Here is a 22354-nt window from a genome sequence, read left to right as displayed (position 1 = left end):
TTTTTGTGGGCAGTTATGGGGAAAATGGGATTTGGTTCACGACTTATGTCTGCGATACAAATTATGTATAGGTACCCGAGGGCTAATATCTGTATATCTGGACAAGAATCTACGGCAGTCAATATCACGCGGGGCACACGACAGGGATGTCCCTGCTCACCCTTATTATTTGCTATTTATATAGAACCCCTGCTAAAGGCACTAATGTTATCTCAACAAATTCAACCCATGGTTCTACCGGGAGGCGATATAAAGGTGTTAGCTTATGCTGACGATATTGCAGTGGTAACATCTGATCCGGAATCTGCACTAATTGAAATAGAAAATCTGACAGGCGAGTTCAGCAATGTGTCCGGTTACAAACTTAATAGCCAAAAAACTCAGGTTATTTGCTCAGCAGGTCTATGTACTAATGATAGCAGGGTTACTATAGAGGCCAAATATTTAGGTATTAAAATTAGACTTATGCCTCAACAATTAGTTTTGTCAAACTGGGCAGATATATTAGCATCAGTAAGAAATCAACTTGACAAAATAGAATGTTTACATCTATCATTAGTAGGGAGACGTAATGTCCTAAAAATGACTATTCTTCCGAAAGTTTTATATTATCTCCGAGCAATACCACTGAAATACCCACACTACAATTGAAGAAACTGCAATCTATAACTGATCGATTTTTATGGAGTGGGAAATCAACACGGAGAGCATCTAAATTTATGACATTACCAATCTTAAGGGGGGGCTGGGGAGTCCCGAATTTTGCACTCTACTATCTGGCATGTCTTATGCAAAATGTAAAATACTTCTCAATAGGTGGAACCCCACCTTCATGTGAAAGACCAGATATTTTTTCTCTTTTATAAGGCCCACAAGCTCGACAAATGTTACTTTGTTTCATAGAACCTAGTTATTACAAAAGAACCAGATTCAAACTTATACTGTCCGCTTTCAAAGGATGGCGTTCTATTCGGAAGCTTATCTCATTGGGTCGTATTAATTTTTATACTCCGTGTAACTCTATAGAACTTCTCCCTTTAATTTTTAGGGATCGTACTATGGGTACTTGGCGGGAAAAGGGTATAATATCCATTGGTGACTTGGTTAAAAACGGTACTATTGCCTCATTTCAGGAGTTAAGAGATCAATTTAGTCTTTCGAAACATGACTTCTTTAAGTATTTGCAAATAAGGAATTTCATCTATACACATCCACATATTGTACCATTATGTTCCAATGAATTTATGGAAATATTAAAAAAACCAACACGCATAGGGATCATTTACAATTACCTGTTAAACTTACATCAGGATGATATGGAACAGCAGGCATCAAAATGGTGTACGAGACTAGGCACATCTACAGAACCTTTTCAAGAATCAATATTCATGGCTGATAAAATTATTCTATCTGCCAATTTATATTCTCAACATTACAAAACTTTATTTAATCTTTATCACACACCATTTAAAATGTTAAAATGGAGTAATGCAAATAATGGGAAATGTTATAGATGTCAATGTGATTTGGCAGATATAATACATATATTTTCAGACTGCCCTATATTAAAACCGTTTTTTGTATCCATAGAACTCTTTTTAGCACACATTACAAAATGCGATGTAAAAATCTCAAGAGAGATGATTATTTTTGGTTTATCGAATGATAATGAACTGTTTTTAGGTTATCAAGAGAATAGATATATCATATTCATGGCCATGGCTGTAGCTCGCCTCTGTATATCATCAATGTGGTTAAAACCTGAAGCACCTACATACGAAATGTGGCGAGCAAAGTTTTATAACATTTTTAATTTGGAGTTTAATCTCTATCGCATTAAATCAATTATGAAAAAGAGAAGAGGGTACAAAATATGGCAGACTTTGATAGATTATTTGGATCATTAGCTATTATCATTTATGCTATTAAATAAGATTAAGATGTCGCTTAGATTGTATTTATCCGATGTTAAATCCATGTACTCTATGTATGTTGAATATTTTTTTGTATACATGGCTTTGAACTGAATCAATAAAAAATAAATAAAAATAAAAAAAGGCATTAAGACAATTGAAATCATGGTACATTCTACTTATGGGATACATGATCCAGAAGGGGTTAAATTAGGATAAAGAACCTTTTGTGCATCTATTGTGTGGGATGAGGCAAATGAGGAACATGAGAGATATTAAAAAACTAACTTGCATCTGAATACTATACAATCAAACCAGACCACATGTGAAATGAATTTAAGGATAATGTTGATCAACTTAAACTAACTGAATTGCCACAATATTTAACATTAAGAGAAGATAGAGTAATAAGAATGGATGATAGATAAACCACTTAGGGGTTCACAATTCAACCAAGGAAGATTAAATATAAATTTTAAATCCACCAAAGGGTTCCTTGTTCATGTGGGAGCAAAACAGCATACAAACAAAATTTGTGAAAAATAGACACTGAATTAACATATGTACTAGTTGGAGGAAAAGAGAAACAATTTATTTCTACAAGGGCATCATAAAGCGGCATATAATAGGACAACTAATCAAACCACTGAATTTCCAATGTAATCAAATTTAAAACATAGCGATTTATAATTTATATCTATCTTAAACTAAAACCTCACTAAGTGCCTCAAGGAATTCCAAACGCTAGGATCGTCGTCGTTTTTAAGCACAAATTGTATAAGAGATTGTAATTAAATATGAAGACTACAGCTTGCACAAATACAGCATGCTCTGGGAAAAAGGTGATTACATGGTATGTCAAATAAATAAATGGATAGCAAAAACAGACTAGAAGCAACTGTGACCTAGACCTTTTGCAGGTCAAAATGTGTTTGTTGTGTTTGTGCAGAGATGAATTGAATCAAAGAATCAAACTCTCTCATTAGTACAATTCGAGCCTCTCCTTGTATAAAAGAGATTTGCTGAGCTATATATATTACATTGGATTTTTCTTGAGGCCGACATAATATTAACAAAGCTGCAGAACCTTAAGCCATTATTAGAAATCGTTCTCATGTTGGATACAAAATTCTCAAAACTTTCACAAAGCTACAGTACTTCTACTAGTTAATAGGTGTCCCGCTTGAGTAAGATCCAACTAAAGTTTCCACAAACCTGCAGTACCTCAAGTCACTAGTAGAGGTCCCTCTTAAGTCGGATGACAAAACCCGGGAATTCTTTTTATGAAACTGCAGTATCTCAAGTGGCTCCTTGATGTCCCTTTTGAGTCAGATGAAAGTACTTCAAATGAAGATGTTACTTTCCCTACAATTAATAGTTTCTAGCAGTCAATATTTCAAGGTGGATGCATTACCTGTGCAGAAGCAAAATGTAATTACTCAGGGTGTGGCCTGGGAAGCAATGGAGTAGGACGTGCTTTCCCTGATCTCCGTCTACCCTAGGCCCATCGAAGCACCATCGACCGCCATAGGACAATCAAGCTTGCATCCTGCATCTGTAACAACCCCTGTCGCGCTTCTGGCTGAGGGGGTCGGATGCTTCATTGAGGGGGCCTGGAGCGGCCAAAGTGATGAGGAGGCCTGCTGCAGTTAAAACGGGCAGTCAGCGCCATCTTTCCTCCGAGGGCTGCCGGAGAGGAAGTAACCTACAGTAAAGCTGCGTGGAGCTTTGCTGAGGCCTGAGGAGCTCTGCTACTGCTGAAGCAGATCCCCACTGTAGGCCTACATCTGCAGGTGTGGCCCTGCGCCCCTATGGTGGGTGTAGTGAAGACAGTGGGGTGAATGTCACAGATTAAATGTGAGGCAAGACCGTGGGGTGGGTGGAACCCGGGGCCCCCATCTGCTGACTGATAGATCGCCGGCCGGACACGCTTGAGACTAGCTTCTCCCTCTAGACCGGTGGGTGGACTTGCCTCCTCGCTGCTTTGGGATGTGCCTCATTGCCTGGGAGACAGGTGTTGGACCACCGCAGCTGCCTGGGATATCAGGCAGTCTACCTGAGGAGACACGAGGTGTGGGTTTGTGGCGCCAGCGGCTGAGGACCTGGATGGGTCAAAGCATGTGACAAAATCTCGGGCCTGAAGATGGTGAACAGCGCAACAATGTGGAGGCCCAGAGGGGACCTCTAAGAGACAGTAACCGGTTGCCGCACCCCTGAGTGAGATCAGTGAACTCGCCTCTCAATGGCCGGCTCCCCACAAAAGCCATATGCTCAACAGGAAGATGCCTCTAAGGATACTTGGTGGGATTGCTGCCCTCAACTGGGGATCAAAGTGGTGTGGTGTCGGGATCCTCCCTTGATGAAGTTGGTTAAATGAGACAGTCAGCCCCACGTTCAACACTCCAGTGTAGCTAATACATCGCGTAGAACTACTAACACACTCGTAGGGGTGCAAACTCTCGTTAAACTCCACCTCAGCGGCTCCGGTGGAGGGCTCTCGGATGAACCGGAGTGGCGCCTCGAGCGGGAGTGGACTCGTACCTCGAGATAGGGATACATCATCTGCCTCTATCACTAAAGGATACATGGAACATTTTTTGCAGGAAATTCTCAGATATTTCCTCACTCAAGGATGAATTCAAATCTTGCCTATGCGACATTCGGAGAGATGTCTCCGAAATAGGAGAACGGGTGGACTACCTCGAGCAGACAGTCGATGCCAGGTCAGAAGATCAGAAGATGCTATGGCAGTGGGTGACAGCCTTGGAAGAACAGAACATCAACTTACAAATCAAGCAAGAAGATTTGGAAAATAGAAGCAGCTGCAAGAACATCCGTATTTGGGGAGGGCCTGGGGGTGCAGAAGGCACCAACATCATGTTCTTCAGGGCCCAACCGCTTGAGGCGGGTTGTGGAGATAAAGATGTCTCTCCGCCTGCTTTAGATAGGGCCCACCAGGTGACTGATGCCAATAGTTGCACAGAGATGGTCCCTGATATCCTAACTATGGTACACCTTTTCACATAGAAAGAAGCGATCATGCGTGCAGCCAGGGATAAGACTCTGAGTGACTCTGAGTGACTTACCACACTCACCTATAGTTACTCAGTAAGAAGTCAGCCGGACAGTGGAGAAGAATAAACAAGGTAATTTATAGGCCACAAACTCCCATATGAGAGGGCCCTGTCCGACCTCACCCCTAAGAGTGCGCCGAGAGGACTGACTCATCTCATCACAGTAATACATTATATCATGGTACAGCAAAGTAAAATACGCCCATACTGGAAAAGTACTGAACCCCAGAGAGGGGAACAATGGCCTCACACAAGAAGCATCTGCACCTGTAAGAGCAACATTTGGTTATCTCTGCCCAAGGCCGCGGAGCCGGGCCTCAACGTCTCCAGAGCATGAGAACATTACAGATAAGAAACTTGTTAGTTTCGGTCACAGTTAGCTGAGAAACGAAACACTGCTGCATTAGGGTTTTTAGGTTTCGCTGGGGGGCGGAGCCGTTAGGCTCCTCCTCCAGAGAAATCTGTAGTTTCTAGTATGGGTGACTTGAACACGCCTCTCTGCTTCATTGGCTAGCTCCATAAATGGAGGCTAGCCATTGGAACAGAGAGGCGTCCGTCAATGCCGGACCAGACACGGGGGCGTTTCCGAGAATCTTTGGCTTTTGGCTACGTCATGATACGTCAGCCAAAAGCCGGGAACGCCCCCGAGAAGAGCTGGCCCGATCGCTGCGCTCATCGGCACAGATTCAGGGGTGAGGGGAGACCCGTGGTGTTTCCCTGTGCCTTATAATCCCCCGTGTCGATCTGCTGGCGAGGAAGCAGGCTGACCGCGATCTGCGGCCCGAAAATCTCTGGCCGCTAAATCACCGTCGCGGCCCGGGGCCAGAAACACCCTCTGCAAGCTGTGTTCGTGACCGGGAGCTGCGGTAGCTGAGATCGAAGCCGCCGCGCTCCCATTGGCCACAGGAGTCGAGCCCCCTCACTGACGCCGCGACGGGATTGGCCCGTGCGCCGTCGCGTCACTACTGAAGCTGTGCAGGGATTGGCCGCTCAAGGTTCGTCATCGTGGGTTGCCCCGGGAGCCGCACTGCCGTTGGCTGACTCCCGGGTGGTTGTGAGGGCTCGCCTGCAAAGCAGCGACCTGATTGGGCCATCGGCGGAGGAGCTGCACCTGAAGCACGACGAAGAGCCTCCCGGAGGAGACCCATCCCCGCCGAGGAGACCGTGAGTGCCCCTGTGCCCCCGGCCTGCCGTCCCAACTGCCGAGTGCCTGCATAACTCCCCCGCCGCTCATAGGATTGTCGAGAGCGGGCGGGAGAGCAACCGGGACCGACAGGTGAGTAGTAGGGGGGCCCCTGGGCCTTCCTGGATGCAAGCCAAATGACTATCCCCCCATCCCCTGGTTTCGCGCTATAAACAAGATGTAAAAGGGATGCATTGGCACCTCAGACCGCTGGTACCACTGCACCCTTGATGGCTACACGAGGAATGCTTTAGTGTTATTGCCTATTTAAATGTACTTATATCAAGAAAGAGGGGTGCAATTATCGCTGGCCAGCAGCTATCCCCTCCCCTCAGCTCTTAGAGCGTCTTACCTGCGCAGACACCGCGGGCTCTTGCATTTCTACGTGCAGTCACCCCCGCCTCCCCCCTCGGGGTGTCTATTCTGACCCGAGCTCCTCCTGGCCGCGGTGTGCCATGTGGTAGCCCTCGACTCCAGACACTGTTTGTTTTTCAGACCTTTCCCTCTCCCGCCCGGGCCCTGGGGTGCCATGTGGCGGCTCCTTTCTAGCACAAAGCGGGTCAGTGTGTGTCCGACCGGTGTTGACTTTGCGGAGCCGGGGCTGAGGAGAGCCTTCATGAAGGGCCGGATGCCATCGCCGCTGCCCCAGTGATTTAATTAAACGGGGCGAGGAGTGGGGAGTGGGCGCCCCGGCGCTGGCGGGGCAGAGCCGCGTCTGGGGCTGCGGTGGGGATGCGGGGTTAACCCTCTGTGGTCTGACCCCAGGTCAAGCTCTGAAGGGGGCTTGTCAGGGTGGGTTACCCCGCAGATGGAGACATCTCGCAGCCGTGCAGTGACAGGCCAGGTGAGGGCCTTGCATTCCGGCACCCCTGGGCCTCTCTGCCCCAAAACGCCAGCAGGCACCCCTTCTACCCAGCAAGCGTCATCTGAGTTCAAGGGTTCCCTCTCAGTCGAGCACGGACCATCTCTGCCAAGGAGGGGGTTGGGGGTGGGGAAGGGGGGGGGGGGGCTGTGCCCTGAAAAGAACCTTCAGATCTGGAAGCTCCCATGCCAGACGGGAGGGGTGCAGGGGCTGTGTCAGGTGGGACCCTCTCTAGCCAGGAAGGGTCTTCTGTAGCCATCGGCAGCTCTTTCCATGGGAGCCCCCATCCCTTATTTTATCCAGGAAGGAGAGGGCCATGTAGGAACCCCCTCCCCATTCTGGCAACTGCACAGTCTGATTTCTAATATGGATAATTGGGGAAGCTGGAACACCCTCCCCCCCTTCCAACAACACACAAATTGCTCTGAACAATTTCAAAGCACTAATAACAGTAATTCTGGCGATTAGCCTGGGGGCGGGCGAGCGGCAGGGGGAGGGGGCTGCTGCACAGAGGGGGCCTGTTCGCGGGATGCAAGGTCCTGCCTGGCCCCCGGAGTGGCAGGAGAGGAGTCCCGGGGGGCGGGGTGTCTGAGGCTGAGATACCTCGGCAAGTGGCGGCTCGCCTGGAATCCTGCACCTTCTGCATCTTCCAGGCGGGCACGGTGGGAGCTCAAGAGAGGTGCTCTGTGCTCGGGGGGGAGGGGGGGCTCGGAGAGGACGAGGGGATCGCCAACACCTGGAATCGCACCGTGCAGATGCTTCCAATTGTCAGAATGCACGAATTCTTCTGAAGTACCAGCCCCGAGGAGACGCTGCTTCCTGGCCCCGCATGGACGTGCAGGGGATGGGGAGCATCTTCCGGTTCTGTCCTGTGGACGCGTTCCTTCAGGAGACAAGGGCATATTGTTCTAAGAGGGCGGCTTCAACATCCTTTTTCAAGTGTGGGCATTAGGAGCCAAGTGTCATCAACTGTTATGCAGTTGCAAAGCCTGAGATCTGCAAAAACATCAAATTACAATATACAAACGTACTATCGTGTCGGAAATGTCTCTCTGGCTTGTGTAGAACACCTGGTGGCTTACTGCAAATTGGACCGGGGGGGGGGGGGGCATGAAAGGGACGCCCCCACTTCCATCCAGTCCATCGTGCAATGTACAGATGCTTTACAGCTATAACTGGGTTTGTAAACTGTTGACAATTTAGCAATCTTTGAAGCAGGTATTACTGATTTGCACAGTGGACAACCTCCACTCTTCAAATTACACCTGGGAGCTGGGGGGGGGGGGTGGAGGGGGGACAGGGAACAATCATGGACTGGTATCTTTCTGGTGCTATTTGCCGGACAAAAAAAGTAGTAGACATTCTGAGTGTGCAGGGACTGTGGCTTGGCAGTCTGCTGTCCCTCACAGGCCTCCATCCCTGCATTTGCAAAGAATCGCGAGAAGAATCCTGCCTCGTGTATATTAGAGAGGAGCAACTTTTTGTGTCTTCTTGCGAAGGGTGGTTGTGGGCTATGACTGATTTGTACATTTGAGGCCATGTCATCAAGCCGTCACTGTGCAGAAAGCAGCCAGCAGCTTTGTGACATGGCTTTAGCACCCCAGGCCTCTGGTTCTGAAGGAAGGGGTGATACCTCGATTGTTGAGGTGTTGTACATCGCCTTCTGGCAGCTTCCGAGCACTCAGACACTGCAAACATATACAAATGCCAAAGCAAAGCGCTATGAAGGTAGTCGCTGTGAGTAGAGTGCATTTTGTTTTGAAGAGTCCTGTGTGCTTGTTCTTTTTGGTGAAGGCATCTTCTTGGCCCGATTGGGGGTTAGGCGAGTTGATCCTGTTCTGTGGGTTTGTACCTTGCTGCACTGAAATTCCTAAAACTGGGGGCATTTTTTTGGGTAGAGAGCACCTTTTTTGAGTAGCTTGTGGAGGCAGAAGCATATTTTGTGTGGGAGAATTTTCGTCTGCTCATCGTAGCATGAAGTTAGATAAGGGAGCATGCTACACTAGGTATCATACGGTTCTGCATGGGCTCTAGGGGAGGGTGTCATGCAGTGCTTGAGACACTGTGATTTTCTGATATCTCACAAGCCAACCTTCATGTTCAGTCCGAGGCAGCTTTTAAGGAAATAATGCGGGGAAGGGTAATAATTCCCCTCTAAGTGTCTGGGTGAATTCAGGGTGTGAGAAGCACAATAGGGCATTCTGTACTGAAGGCAGTGGAAGTTTCTCACAGCATCGGTCAAAGGGTCATAAAGGTGTTCTGACTACATGCACATTCAATGCATGGCCTCTTTGCAGAGCGATGATCCTATTTGTGCATACTGTAATTACACATACACGGGAGTCCAGGAAGTGTATGAGGAACTTGCTGAGAGTCCCATTAAATATTTGGTGGGCTCTAGGATAATGCAGATTGATCTTTGACAATTTCACATGGAATATTACAACCTTATCTGAGTGTCATTTAAGATCTCTTTAACCTAAATAAGCAGTGTTTGGCAGCTGTGTAATATTCTACTTGGGTGAGGATCTCCCACCAAAAACCTTTCAGTGAGAAAAGCAATTGTTGTAGAAACGATTAAATTAGCTCCTCTTTACAAACTGATAATGCCAAGAAACATCCCTTAACTAAGATGTGGGCTGTGAGAGCTGTGAGAGCTGTGTGGGCTGTGAGAGCTGTGTGGGCTGTGAGAGCTGTGTGGGCTGTGTGGGCTGTGAGAGCTGTGTGGGCTGTGAGAGCTGGGTGGGCTGTGAGAGCTGTGTGGGCTGCGAGAGCTGTGTGGGCTGCGAGAGCTGTGTGGGCTGCGAGAGCTGTGTGGGCTGTGAGAGCTGTGTGGGCAGTGTGGGCTGTGTGGGCTGTGAAAGCTGTGTGAGCTGTGAGAGCTGTGTGGGCTGAGAGAGCTGTTGGCAATGTAAATAACAATGCCATTTATTTATAAGTAAAAAAAAAAAAAGAAATGTCATGAGCAATGCCAATAGCTCTAACTTTTCCAAAGGCGAAACCGTTGCATTGTAAATGCTTGTTCCTATTCCTACGGGAGGGGGGATGAGTGAGTGCGACTCGCACACACAGATGAACATCCAAAATGGTGGCACACAAGCTAAGTTAGAAAACTGAACATCACCAAACGCATAAATGAATAGTACTATGAATAGTAGAAACGCAAAAAGGCACAAGTGAATGCGTCATTAGTTAGACACATGATGCTAACTCGCATATGTAAATGGCAGTGGGCGGGGCATCAGAAAATGAAACCTATCAGACCCTCCTTTTAGCATCATTTGGCTAACTGGAGCGTAGCCCTTATTAACCAAAGGTAGGGTCTGTACACACCATACTAAGGGCGGGGAAACACTTCAATCAAAAATATCATCATCAATGAGCATCAACCAACGAATATCAGGAAGTTCTATTGCATTAGAAACAGGATATTGACCAGTCACCTTTTTAGGAGACCGTAAATTGCTGGCACACATTGAGCAACAAGGGGGAAGGCAATAAATGCAAAGGCAACAAGTCAGTAACACACCCACTACTCCTACAACACCCATAAGAATCTTCCAGCCCCAAGAGGAGAAAATGCCCCACAGCCACCCTTGTAGTGACCATGTCCCACTGTCTTGATAAAGTTCAGTCGCTAGTCTATGAAGTTTCTGCACCGCTAAGTTCACAGTGGGGGCTGAATCAGGAATATATACGCAGCAAGATGTCCCAATGACGCGGCAGGCTCCACCCCTATCAGCGAGGATGACGTCAAGCACCATCCTGTTTTGAATCATAAATAATGTCATAGCCGGCATCTCGACAGACATATTAGCTGCGATGTCCGCCTCAGTGTTCACTACTTTCTCCATTACCCTCGATAATCTACGGATAGCCCTACTGTTAAATATTGGACCCCAGAACTGCAGTAAACCTTTAGAAAAATCTGTCCACTGTTGTAGAGAGGTGTCTGTCTGATCCACATCCTCAACCTGGAGTGCCCTCCTTATGCGCTGCTCAGGCATAACAGAAAACCTACGATGAGTCTTATGATAATCTGAGGGAGCTACATAGACAGGTGGGAGCAGATAGGCCAGGTAACAAACCCCACCCCAACCCACAGGTACCCATTGTCTCCGCAGACAAAGTAAATATTTGGAGGGGTAACTAAAGAAGGACTAAGAGGCAGGCGGATCGATGCAGTCACATTGCAAGAACTGTTCCGAACTTTTATGGGGCCCCTCCCTATGATACAAAAAAATGGTGAAGGCCCAACGACTGCTAAGGGCAACAAGGAGTGGCTGCTACCATTTGTCGCAGGGGGGTATCTGTAAGCCAGGGAAGAGTTCAACTGTAGGAAACTCTCCCGAACTTTGTCAGTGTCATTTGGAGTCATGAATCGCCCTACTTTCTTCGAACATGTCTCCAAAAATGTTTGATCAAAACGTCCATCGCTAAACAGCCGTCCAAGAGAAGAAGTAGGCATAGGCCGTACTCGCATTGTCATGGTAGATCCTCTATTGGGTAGTCGGGGATCTAGAAAATCGGGTTGCTGGAAGTATTTCACCATACCAATCAATGTGTACCACCCCACACAACAATTCACAGGTGTCAAAGGAAGTGCTAAAAATCTATCCTTTTTATAAGCATCAGAAGGTAGCAACCCACAAACCCAACAATCGGTCACATTATATACTGCATGAGCATGATGTAGAGTCTTAATAAAAACATTATCTCAATAACCTTTTCACAGGCATTGTTCACCATAATCAACAGTAATCATATTGTGTTCAGGAATGGCAGAGGGTGTGGGAGCAAACACATGTACGGGGTAGGCTTTGTCCAGAAAAAAAAATATTCCAAGGATCAGCATGAACGCAATAATCAGTATTATGATGGCCACAATTTTTCCTTCACGTGATAAAGCTAACCATGGGGAATCAGGCTCTGGTCTGCGAGGAGCTGCAAAAGGCTGCTCCTCCTCTGGGACGGGACGGCCAAAGGGGTACATTTTTCCCTAACTAAAATCAAAAAGAAAAACTAAACTGAAAATGTAAAATAGTCCCAGTCACTCCGAAACCAGCCAGAGGGGTTCTTCAAACCTAAAAAGGGATCTTCTTCCCTGTGTCCGTTAAAGCCTCACAGGCAGACTTCTATTGTTCCTTCCCTAATCCCTTGATGGAGTCGCACAACTGCAGCAACTCAGGAGCACTAAATCTGGGCCCAACCACAGCTCTAATGTCCGTAAAACAAAGTCTCGACCATGCACCAGGGCTCTTACCAGCAGTCCATCCCTTACTCTGAGCTATTCTGCAAACATTGTCCGCACCTGTTCCCTATCTAAGCCCTTCTTCCAGTGCTCAGTCCTTCATATTTTTCTCCTTTCTGGTCCGCAGATTATAACGAGTGCTCCCTCGAACTTCAGGATCTGTAAACAGAATGGGGAGGTCTCTAGCAAAAACTGTATCCCCTGATGCTTGCTCACTGTGATCAGGGGAAACCTCGGAGCTTGCAATCGGATTCGGACTCTTTTTTCTCGAACTCAGCTCCTCACCCCTCAATGAAGCATCGGAGAAGAGAGCGTATCTTGGGACCGTTTCACACTCCTGATCAACAACGCCGCCTCTCACCAATTCATCATACGGCAGTGGTGGCGGGACACGTTTGACATGTGATGCATGCGTTCATGCCTTCCGACCCTCAACTCGAAGTGCGGTGCGGGTGGTAAGGAGCACTTGCCTCGGCTCCGACCACCTTGGTTCCAAACAGGACTTCCGTTGATACTTCTTCACCACTACCCAGTCCCCGGGTTGTATGGTGTGTCCAGGCCCCTCTGGCAACGGCTTCAGGGTGTCTGCTACCTGCTGATGAATAGAACGGAGATCTTTAGTCAAAGCATACAAGTAGTCTATCTACAAAGGGTATTCTATTTCTCAAAAACATTTTGGCCTCGGGACCCCCCACACGTTGGCGAGGTGGCAGAAGACAACTTCATGCTGTGAAATGCCTGTTTTGGAGTTAACTGTTACTCTGGTGGAAAGCAAGGCCAAGGGAAGCGCGTCTGGCCAACGTAGCCCTGTACTCGCTTGTATTTTGGCCATTTTCAATTTGAGAGTGCCGTTGAACCTCTCCACTAGACCTGCAGCTTGGGGGTGTTGAGCTGCGTGACATTTTTGGGAAATCTGTAGTCCCTTACATATTTGTTTCATCAACTCATCATTGAAGGACGTGCCATTATCACTCCAGATCACCCGGGGCAAGCCATAACGGGAGAAGTACTCCTTTATCAACATCTTATCTGTTGAAATGGTTGTGCAATCTTTAGTTGGGAAAGCCTCCACCCACCTGCTAAAAGAGCATACCACCACCAGGACATATTTGAGATTATTAATCCTCTCCATTTCAATATAGTCCATCTGAATCACCTCAAAAGGGAAAGAAGGAGGAGCGAAATTGCCCACCGGAAGAGGAGTTCCTTTTCCAGGATTATGTCTTAAACATACCATGCATTGTCGCACTAAATGCATAGCCACCTTGGAAATATTCTTGTTGCTCCACACTGGGTCTAATAATTTGCATATTTCCTTCGCACTAATATGGGCTGGCCCATGAGCCATTGTCACCACTGGGAGGACATATGCGTCCGGTAGTAACCATCGTCTTTTGTCTGACACATCCGTCCAACATTCATCAGAGTCCAACCGCCCCCCACCATCCTTCCATGTCCTCAACTCATCCTCAGTCGCTTTTTCTTGTATGTTCCTCACACTCTGCACAGTATCTGCGAACATGTTAACATCTGGTACCCACCTAGCTGGTCCGGCCACAAACATTCGTGGGAGTTTCGTCCTAGCTGTCTCCTTAGCTGTCTGGTCTGCAAATGCGTTACCCCGTCCTACATCATCCACCACTGCTTTGTGTGCACTACACTTTATCACAGCTAATCGTCTGGGGAGTGTCAATGCTGTCAGTAATCGTAATATCAATGGGCCATTCTGAATTCTCTGTCCATGTGATGTCAAAAGCCCCCGTTCCGCCCACAGTCGCCCATAACTATGAGCCACGCCAAAGGCGTATTGGCTGTCAGTGTAAATATTCACGTCCAGTCCTTCACTCAATTCACACGCTCGCATCAAAGCTATTATTTCTGCGGCTTGAGCCGAATGATATGGAATCCTAGAAGTCTCCACCACTGTTTCTAATGTTGTAGCTGCGTATACTGCAGTTGAAGTACCATCTGCAAGTTTAAAACAGGACCCATCGACATACAGTTCCCCATCAGGATCGTCTAGGGGTGTGTCTGTCAAATCTATTCTTCCCTTCGTCTCTTCCTCTGTCCGAAACAAGCAATCATGGACTTCATCGTCCTTTTTATCTGAAGGGATGGGTAGCAACGTGGCTGGGTTCAGAGTGGCACATCTTTTAATCGTAACATGGGGTGCATGTAGCCCTTAGACAGCTCGGCAGCACTCTCGCCACATTGTCAAGCATAGCGGAAAAGTAAGCGCAAGGTCTCTGTTTCCCGCCAAAACATTGTGTTAAGACAGACAACGCGCAACCTTCTGCCTCATGGACATAGAGCACGAAAGGCTTCTGGTAATCAGGTGTTCCCAGAACGGGTGCAGAACACAAAGCAGTTTTTAGTGACTCAAAAGCTTCCTGACATGCTGGAGTCCAGGGTAGGGGTTCGCGCACCTCTTTAGTAGTCAGATACAGTAGGGGTTTTGTTAGTCAGGCATATTTGGGTATCCACTGGCGACAATACGAGGTTATGCCCAAAAACGCGCGCACCTCTCGTTGCGTGTTAGGTACAGCCATGTTAGTTATCGCCTTTATACGCTCCGGTGTCAACCTCCTTCCCTCCTTCGATAGGAGATGACCTAAGTAGGTAAACTCCTGTCGACAGTATTGAAATTTTGGAAGGGACACTTGTGTCCCTTGTGAGCCAAGTGATGCAACAATTTAACCGTAGCATCCCGACACCCATCCTCGGTGTCTGATGCTCTGATGCAATGAGAATGTCATCCCCATATTGTAATAAGACATTGCCTTCAGGAAGTTCCAAATCATCCAACTGAGCTTTCAAAGCCTGACTGTAAATGCTGGGGTTTTCTGTATAACCTTGAGGAATTCTACAAAATCTAAAACTTCTGCCAGCCAATGAGAATCCGAAGAGGTAACGGCTATCTTCGTGCACAGGAATACTGAAGAAAGCATTCTTCAGGTCCAGGACAGAAAAATATTTAGCCGATGGGGGAATCATCGTTAGAATTGTGGTAATATCAGAGACTACCGGGTACTGGGGCTCAACCACCTGGTTAATGTGGCGTAAATCAATCACGAATCTGTAAACATCAGGTGCATCATCACTGGCGTTGGCTGACTGTCTTTTAAGAATCTGAAGAATAGGACTATTACACCTGTTAGAGTCCGTTTCTTCCACAACCCCTGATCGGATCAAATCTTGTATTATCTGCAACAGGGCCTTCTCACCATCTCTAGATGTCTTGTACTGGGGTATTCTCAGCAGTCGGGCCCCTACCTTAACTTTGATGGACACAGGGGCAATATCCATTTTTCCCACATCAGTATCGCTACTGGCCCACAAGCTCTCTGGGATGTCGCCAAGTTCAGCTGGCAAAGGCTCATCTTTAGAAAAACACTGCTGTGCACGTGCGACAGTGGGACCCAATGTGAGGTAGACACCATCCGGAGAACAATAAATGGTGGCATTCAATCTTTTTAACAAATCCAAACCCAACAAATTCTCACCACAATTCGAAGTCAAAAGAAAAGGAGAGTCAACAGTAAAAGGACCAATCGTTAGACCAAGAGGCTTGGAGATGGGGCTAATCACCGGAGTACCTGAGAACCCTACGGAGATATTATTCTTGCCAGACAGAGCCGCCCCTGGGACCTGAGAATGTGCCACCGAACTTTTCATAGCACCCGTATCCACTAAAAATTTCTGAGGGGACCCCGACAAATCTGCAGTCACATAGGGTCCTCGTTGATCAAGATCCACAGAAACTGGTCTCTCGCTCTGTCCTACACTGTCCTAGTTATGAGAAAATCCGGTCAAGTCGTCCATAGTATAGTCGTCATTGTAATACTGTCCATCTCTTCTTTGAAAGTGTTGCCGATCCCTATCTCCGTCAAAACAATTCCCTCCCGGTCTCCTACCTCCATCAGACTGCCTGTCATCCCTCCGAAAATCACCTCGACCTCGCCCTCTGCCTTGTCCGGCATTCAACTGGAACTCCGGACAATCTCTCCACCAGTCCCCCTCCTGTTTACACTTTGCACACTGATTCGGTCCCAATCCCTCCCTCTTCTCACCCCTTCCGTAACCACTTCCCCCTTGTCCCGCTACCGTAGGTGGGGCACCACGTCCCCGACCCTTAGACACCTGCTGCAGCAACACCCTTGTCTTCAAGTCCTTGGCCTTCTTCTCCTGCCTATCTTTATTCTCATTATCCCTATGCTCGTAGTACTGAGCCATGCTTAAAATGCCTGAGGGGGTGGACGTCGTCCACGTACTCTCCGACGCCTGCAACCTAGCCGATATTTCCGGTAACAGATTCATTACGAATCTGTTAACGAAAAGTCGTAACCCTCCATCCTGCGAAAGATCCTGACCACTAAAGTCCATAAAAGTCTCCTCGAACCGAGTAAAAAAATCAGAGACAGCTTCATCCTTTTTCTGTCTACAACTTGTCCCAGTCCATTTTCTTCGGGGGAATGAGAGAGTGCATATATTTAATAATTCGCCCCGGAAATGCTAAAATCTCAGCTTTCGGCTTTTCCCCTGGCTTTCGTTCTTTGTCCCAATCCTGCAATTCCACCCAGGTACCACCCAGTTCCTCCTTATGATCTGTACCCTTCACCTGCCTCCACACATCTACCGGAACCAACAATCCAAAAAATAATTCAATGTCTGCTAAAGTCATAACTGTTGAGGAGGCTGCCTCCGTCAGTTCTTTGTAATAGGCAGTCAGATTTTTTCTAGAGTCGGCCAGCTGAGCCTTCAAAGCTAACACCTCACTTCTTTTCCATGGCGTATATACCCACTGCTCTTGGAAGTGGGTGTCTATACGAGCCCTAGTGAGGGCATTTGTTACTGAGTCTATCACTTCAGGTACTTCGGGGTGCAAAATAGGATGTACCTCACGCATAGGGTGTATCCCAGGAAAATGGGGCTCTCTGGCAGACGGTAATTAATTTCTATACTCCAACAAGGACCTCAAACTTCGCATCACCTCCCGTACCCCAGTGTTAGCCCTATAGGCTCCATTCTTCACATCATGGAGAATTGCGGGTGCCGCCCCTCCGTACCCTTGCTCCCATAAAGCTATCAGCGTCGTTGACATGTGCCATAAAGCGTGCTGTTGCATCAGAGGCTCATAATCTTTCATCGTGGAACAAATGTCTTCGAACGAGTAAATATTATTCCTGGCCCACTGACAGGCTTGATTAGCCACCACCGTTTTTTCATCCAACCCAACTGTAGAGCGCGTAAGCAACTTTCGTACCTGAGTGAGCAACCCACTTCCCACACCTCGATTCAGAGTCGGTAGCCCACTGCGGGGAGTAGCGCTGGCAGAAACAGCGGGAAGTGCAGAGGAAAACACAGAGGGAATAGGTGAGCTCGCCGCAAGTAGAGAAACCAGGGGCACAGGCAATGAAGAGGAGGCAGAAGGTAAAACCTGTCCAACATCTCCCAACAAAGAAGAGGCTAAAATAGAAGAAGTGGAAGCGTCAGACAAGTGAGGAGCACTCATTTGTGGAACCAAAACCCCACCGGAAGAAGCTGAATCCGTCAACGTGGGGTACAATGACTGTGGGGCGTAAGGGGGAGGGGGCCGAGCACTCAAAATATCCTCCATCTCATCCTGGTCTTCCTCCCTTACCACATACATTTTATTCTCCTCTAGCCTAAAAAGCCTGTCTGCGCACTCAATCCGCTGCTCATTCTCTTTCTTTGTGTGTTCCCGCACCTTCTGTGCCATCGTCTGCGCCGCTCTCTTCTGAGCTACCTTTTCCTCTCTCAACTGACGCTCCCTTACTTCCTTTTGCCACATCCTTAGTGAATCAAACATGCTCTGACGACTACGCCTAGCAAACAATCTGTCTTGTAAATAGTCTATTTTTGCCACTTCGAAAGAACCCGTCAATGGCCACTGCAAATCTACATTGCCCTTAGTGTACCTGTGCCACAAAGTATTAAACAAAATCGGGGTCAATCCATGTTTCACGTACATAACAAAATTAGGGGAACCCTCCACCGGGGCGGGCTGGCTCTCAGCCAATCTGGTGTCCGAGGCACCGCAACAGCACCCGAGACACCGCCGCTTACTGAAACACGGCATCTTCACACACCCAATCGCACACTAGCGCAAACTCTCACGCACCTGCTCACCAACTTCCCAACTGCACAACCACTACTAAACACACACACACACATATATTCGTTCATCCTATGCGTCGAATTTTCTTACCAAACACGTGTCTACAAAATGGGACAAGGCCCGTCAACCAAGTCCTGGGGAACCTGGACCTTACCGTAGACCGAACAGTACACTAACTGTTCTGAGGTTGGAGGACATATCCGCCACCCGGGCGGCACTACAGATTGCTGCGCACTTTACCACGGGAGACCCAGGACCTGCTCCCAATGAACCACACACGCTAGGGGTTCGGGTGAGTCCCTGAATCTACCCGCAATGAGCCACGCCTCCACCGCAGTACCACCCGGTCGGAGGACCACAAACAGACGTCCACCCAACCTCCGCCAAGTCTGTCAGAGTGGCACTCGCACCCTGAGTTCCCCGGAGCACACTAACCCCAGGAGCACACAGGCTCCTCCAACCACTAGAGACACACCGGTCTCTTGGAGCATCCCAGCTCCCTCAAACAACAGTCGGACCACTCACCTTCCGTATGAGGTACCGACCTCTACCGTTCTCCACCTCCGGCTGTCAGGACCAACACGGTCAGCTCCAAAGTTCCGCCTTCCGGACCCCGGTGCAGGATCCCGAACCGGGACCTCTCCCGATCAGCAGGGTGGGGCAGCGCTGCGAGAACCAAGCTCGGCATCAAAGTGGGTACCCGGACCCACCGTGCCGACCAGAGGGTCCCCGGTCTTCTGCTCCCCACTTACGGGTGAGAAAGATCCTAATCGCGGGGTACCTGTTCGGGCGCCATCTGATAAGCGTGGCTCAAATCCACCCAAGTGACTTACCACACTCACCTATAGTTACTCAGTAAGAAGTCAGCCGGACAGGGGAGAAGAATAAACAAGGTAATTTTATTAGGCCACAAACTCCCATATGAGAGGGCCCTGTCAGACCTCACCCCTAAGAGTGCGCCGAGAGGACTGACTCATCTCATCACAGTAATACATTATATCATGGTACAGCAAAGTAAAACACGCCCATACTGGAAAAGTACTGAACCCCAGAGAGGGGAACAATGGCCTCACACAAGAAGCATCTGCACCTGTAAGAGCAACATTTGGTTATCTCTGCCCTAGGCCGCAGAGCCGGGCCTCAGCGTCTCCAGAGCATGAGAACATTACAGATAAGAAACTTGTTCGTTTCGGCCACAGTTAGCTAAGAAACGAAAAACTGCTGCATTAGGGTTTTTCCTATTCCTACGGGAGGGGGGATTAGCGAGTGCGACTCACACACACAGATGAACATTCAAAATGGTGGCACACAAACTAAGTTAGAAAACTGAACATCACCAAACGCATAAATGAATAGTACCATGAATAGTAGAAACGCACAAAGGCACAAGTGAATACGTCATTAGTTAGACACATGATGCTAACTCGCATATGTAAATGGCAGTATGCGGGGCATCAGAAAATGAAACCTATCAACTGAACTTAAGTTTTGAGACTGTGCAATACAACTCTACCAAGATCTCTGTCATATCATCTTGAGGAAGCAGCGTGACTTCAAACTTGTCACTGATAAGCTGTCCACTATCAATGGGGTAATCCATTTGCTCTTTTGGTCCAATGGGGAAGGCAAGCGCCGCTCATTGAGGTCTCTAACAGAGGCAACAACATTGCTGGGACTCACAGATTACTCTCAGAAAGAAGGTGCCTCCCCGTCTTGGGACCTTCCCCATCCCCCCCCCGGGGTGGGATCTCAAGCCCAAATGGTCTACAGTTCAACCACAACATTATTCAACACCTCTATAGCCTTAGTGGAGATGCCTCCCCTACTCGCTCAACCGCAGACTTCCTCTGAATTCAAGTACCACCCTGCATGATCATGCCTCAATGGGACTGAACTGCTGTTGCCTGCCTCTCTTCCTCTCCTACTGCCAGTGGCGATGGAAATCGGGCCGGGGGGTGGGGGCCCTGGTGTCTCTTGGACTCCGTCACACCGTGCCTTCTCTAATGGCCACCCCCATCGATTTTCTCTTCTGGAAGATTAATACGCCAGTGGGTTTGGAGCACTTAGGTGCCGACCTCCACAAGATGAAGAAGTTATAGTTGGATCCTGTTGGTCTGTTTTTACCATTTGTTCTAATATGTTCTTTCTTGCAGGTTTTATCCTCTTGGCTGCAGGACATGAGGGATGATATAGCTGATCCTGCTGGCCGTGACATGGGGAGGGCGAGGCCCGTTTTTCCGATTTATAGCTATCCCCTTCATGACCCTTCTGATGGGGGGGGCAGCATGTCAGGCTCCTGGGTACACTTCTGTTACTGCCATCACTGGGGGAAGGCCGACTGTAGTTGAGTCCCCCCTTACTGAGCAGAGCAGGCCACGCCTCTATACTCATTTGCCTTCTTACACATAGAACACTCAATGAGTACATTCCAACACTACACCTACTCTGGGCGACTTTAAATTGATATCCCTACATGTTCGGTGCTTAAATTCTCCAAACAAACAAACAAATCTAGCGCTATGTCCTGAAGCATGAGCCGGATGTTCTCCTGCTTCGGGAAACTCACTTGACGGGAGCTTCTGAAATACTCTAAGCAACACTGGACATACACGACTACCAAAACACTGTAAGGCAATCTTTTATACACCTGTGGTTAAAGTGGCCCACAATAAAAGAGGGTCGTAATTTGCTTCTACACCTTCTCTGGGGACAGCGCAAACTGACGATACTTAACCTACATGCCCAAAATACTTCGCAGGATGCCTACATTAGTCATATCCTGCAAGAGCAGTTAGAGGGGTTGGAGAATGACATCATAGTTTGTGCTGGGAGGTGAAGCAGTGTGCTTCCATCCCCCCTTCTCTTGTAAAAGGCTCCGTTGAGCCACTGAGCTGACAAGCTTTTGGAGATGCACATGTGAGCTAGAGAGAGGTACTGAGACCTGAAAGGACTGTGGCAGCCTGCTCAGCAACCCCAGATGAATTTCTTGTTTAATAATATCCAGAAACACCTGTGTCTAGAGATTCACGGCACTAACCTGCACCACCTTTGGTGAAACACTAAAGCAAAAAATACAAGTAAGCATTTAAAGTCAATACCTCTACCATAATGCTAAGGGCAAACTGTGCTGGGAGGTGAAACAGTGTGCTCCCATCCCCATTCTGTTTGAAAAGGCTCCCTTGAGCCACTGAGCTGACGAGCTTTTGGAGATACACCTGTGTGCCACAGAGAGGTACTGAGACCTGAAAGGACTGTGGCAGCCTGCTCAGCAACCCACGATGAATTTCGTTTTTGATCTCTACTGATGACGGATAATAACCAGAAATACATGTGTCTAGAGATTCACGACTAACCTTGGTAATACACTGGAGTAAAAAATACAAGTAAGCATTCAAAGTGACTGCATTTACCATAATGCTAAGGGGTGAACTGTGCTGGGAGATGAAGCAGTGTGCTCCTATCCCCCTTCTTTTTGAAATATGAAATACCAGTATTTGTAAAGCTCACAGCTACCTCTGATGTGGTGTCCTGGCGCTGGGGGTCCTCAGGAAGATCAAGCAAGCTATTGCTTAGAGTCACATGGTGCTGGGCTAATCTGCCGCCTGCACCAGAGATCGAACCGTGAACCCCGTAGTCCAGAGTCAGGCACCCTGGTCGCTGCGCCACACCTCTTCCACCTTAGCGTTTGCTCTCTAAATTCACTTCAGATTGTTGGTACTCCCTCAGTCTGTTTTCAGTATTTTTGGTCCTGACGAAAGCCAGCATATGGTAATGACTGGCTGTAGCATGTAGACCTTTTTACAGGATACATGAGCTAAATTTAAGTCTCTAGACTTATCCACCTTTTCCTTTTTAACCCTGCCATAGGGCCCTGATATTAAAATAATTCTCTTTACTGAGGGGGACCCTATAGACAGTTTTAAACTCACGTA

This window comes from Lissotriton vulgaris, chromosome 2_1, assembly GCF_964263255.1.
Source record: "Lissotriton vulgaris chromosome 2_1, aLisVul1.2, whole genome shotgun sequence".
Classification (NCBI taxonomy): Eukaryota; Metazoa; Chordata; class Amphibia; order Caudata; family Salamandridae; genus Lissotriton; species Lissotriton vulgaris.
The sequence above is the reverse complement of the archived record's forward strand: the minus strand, read 5'-3'. Positions refer to the sequence as shown.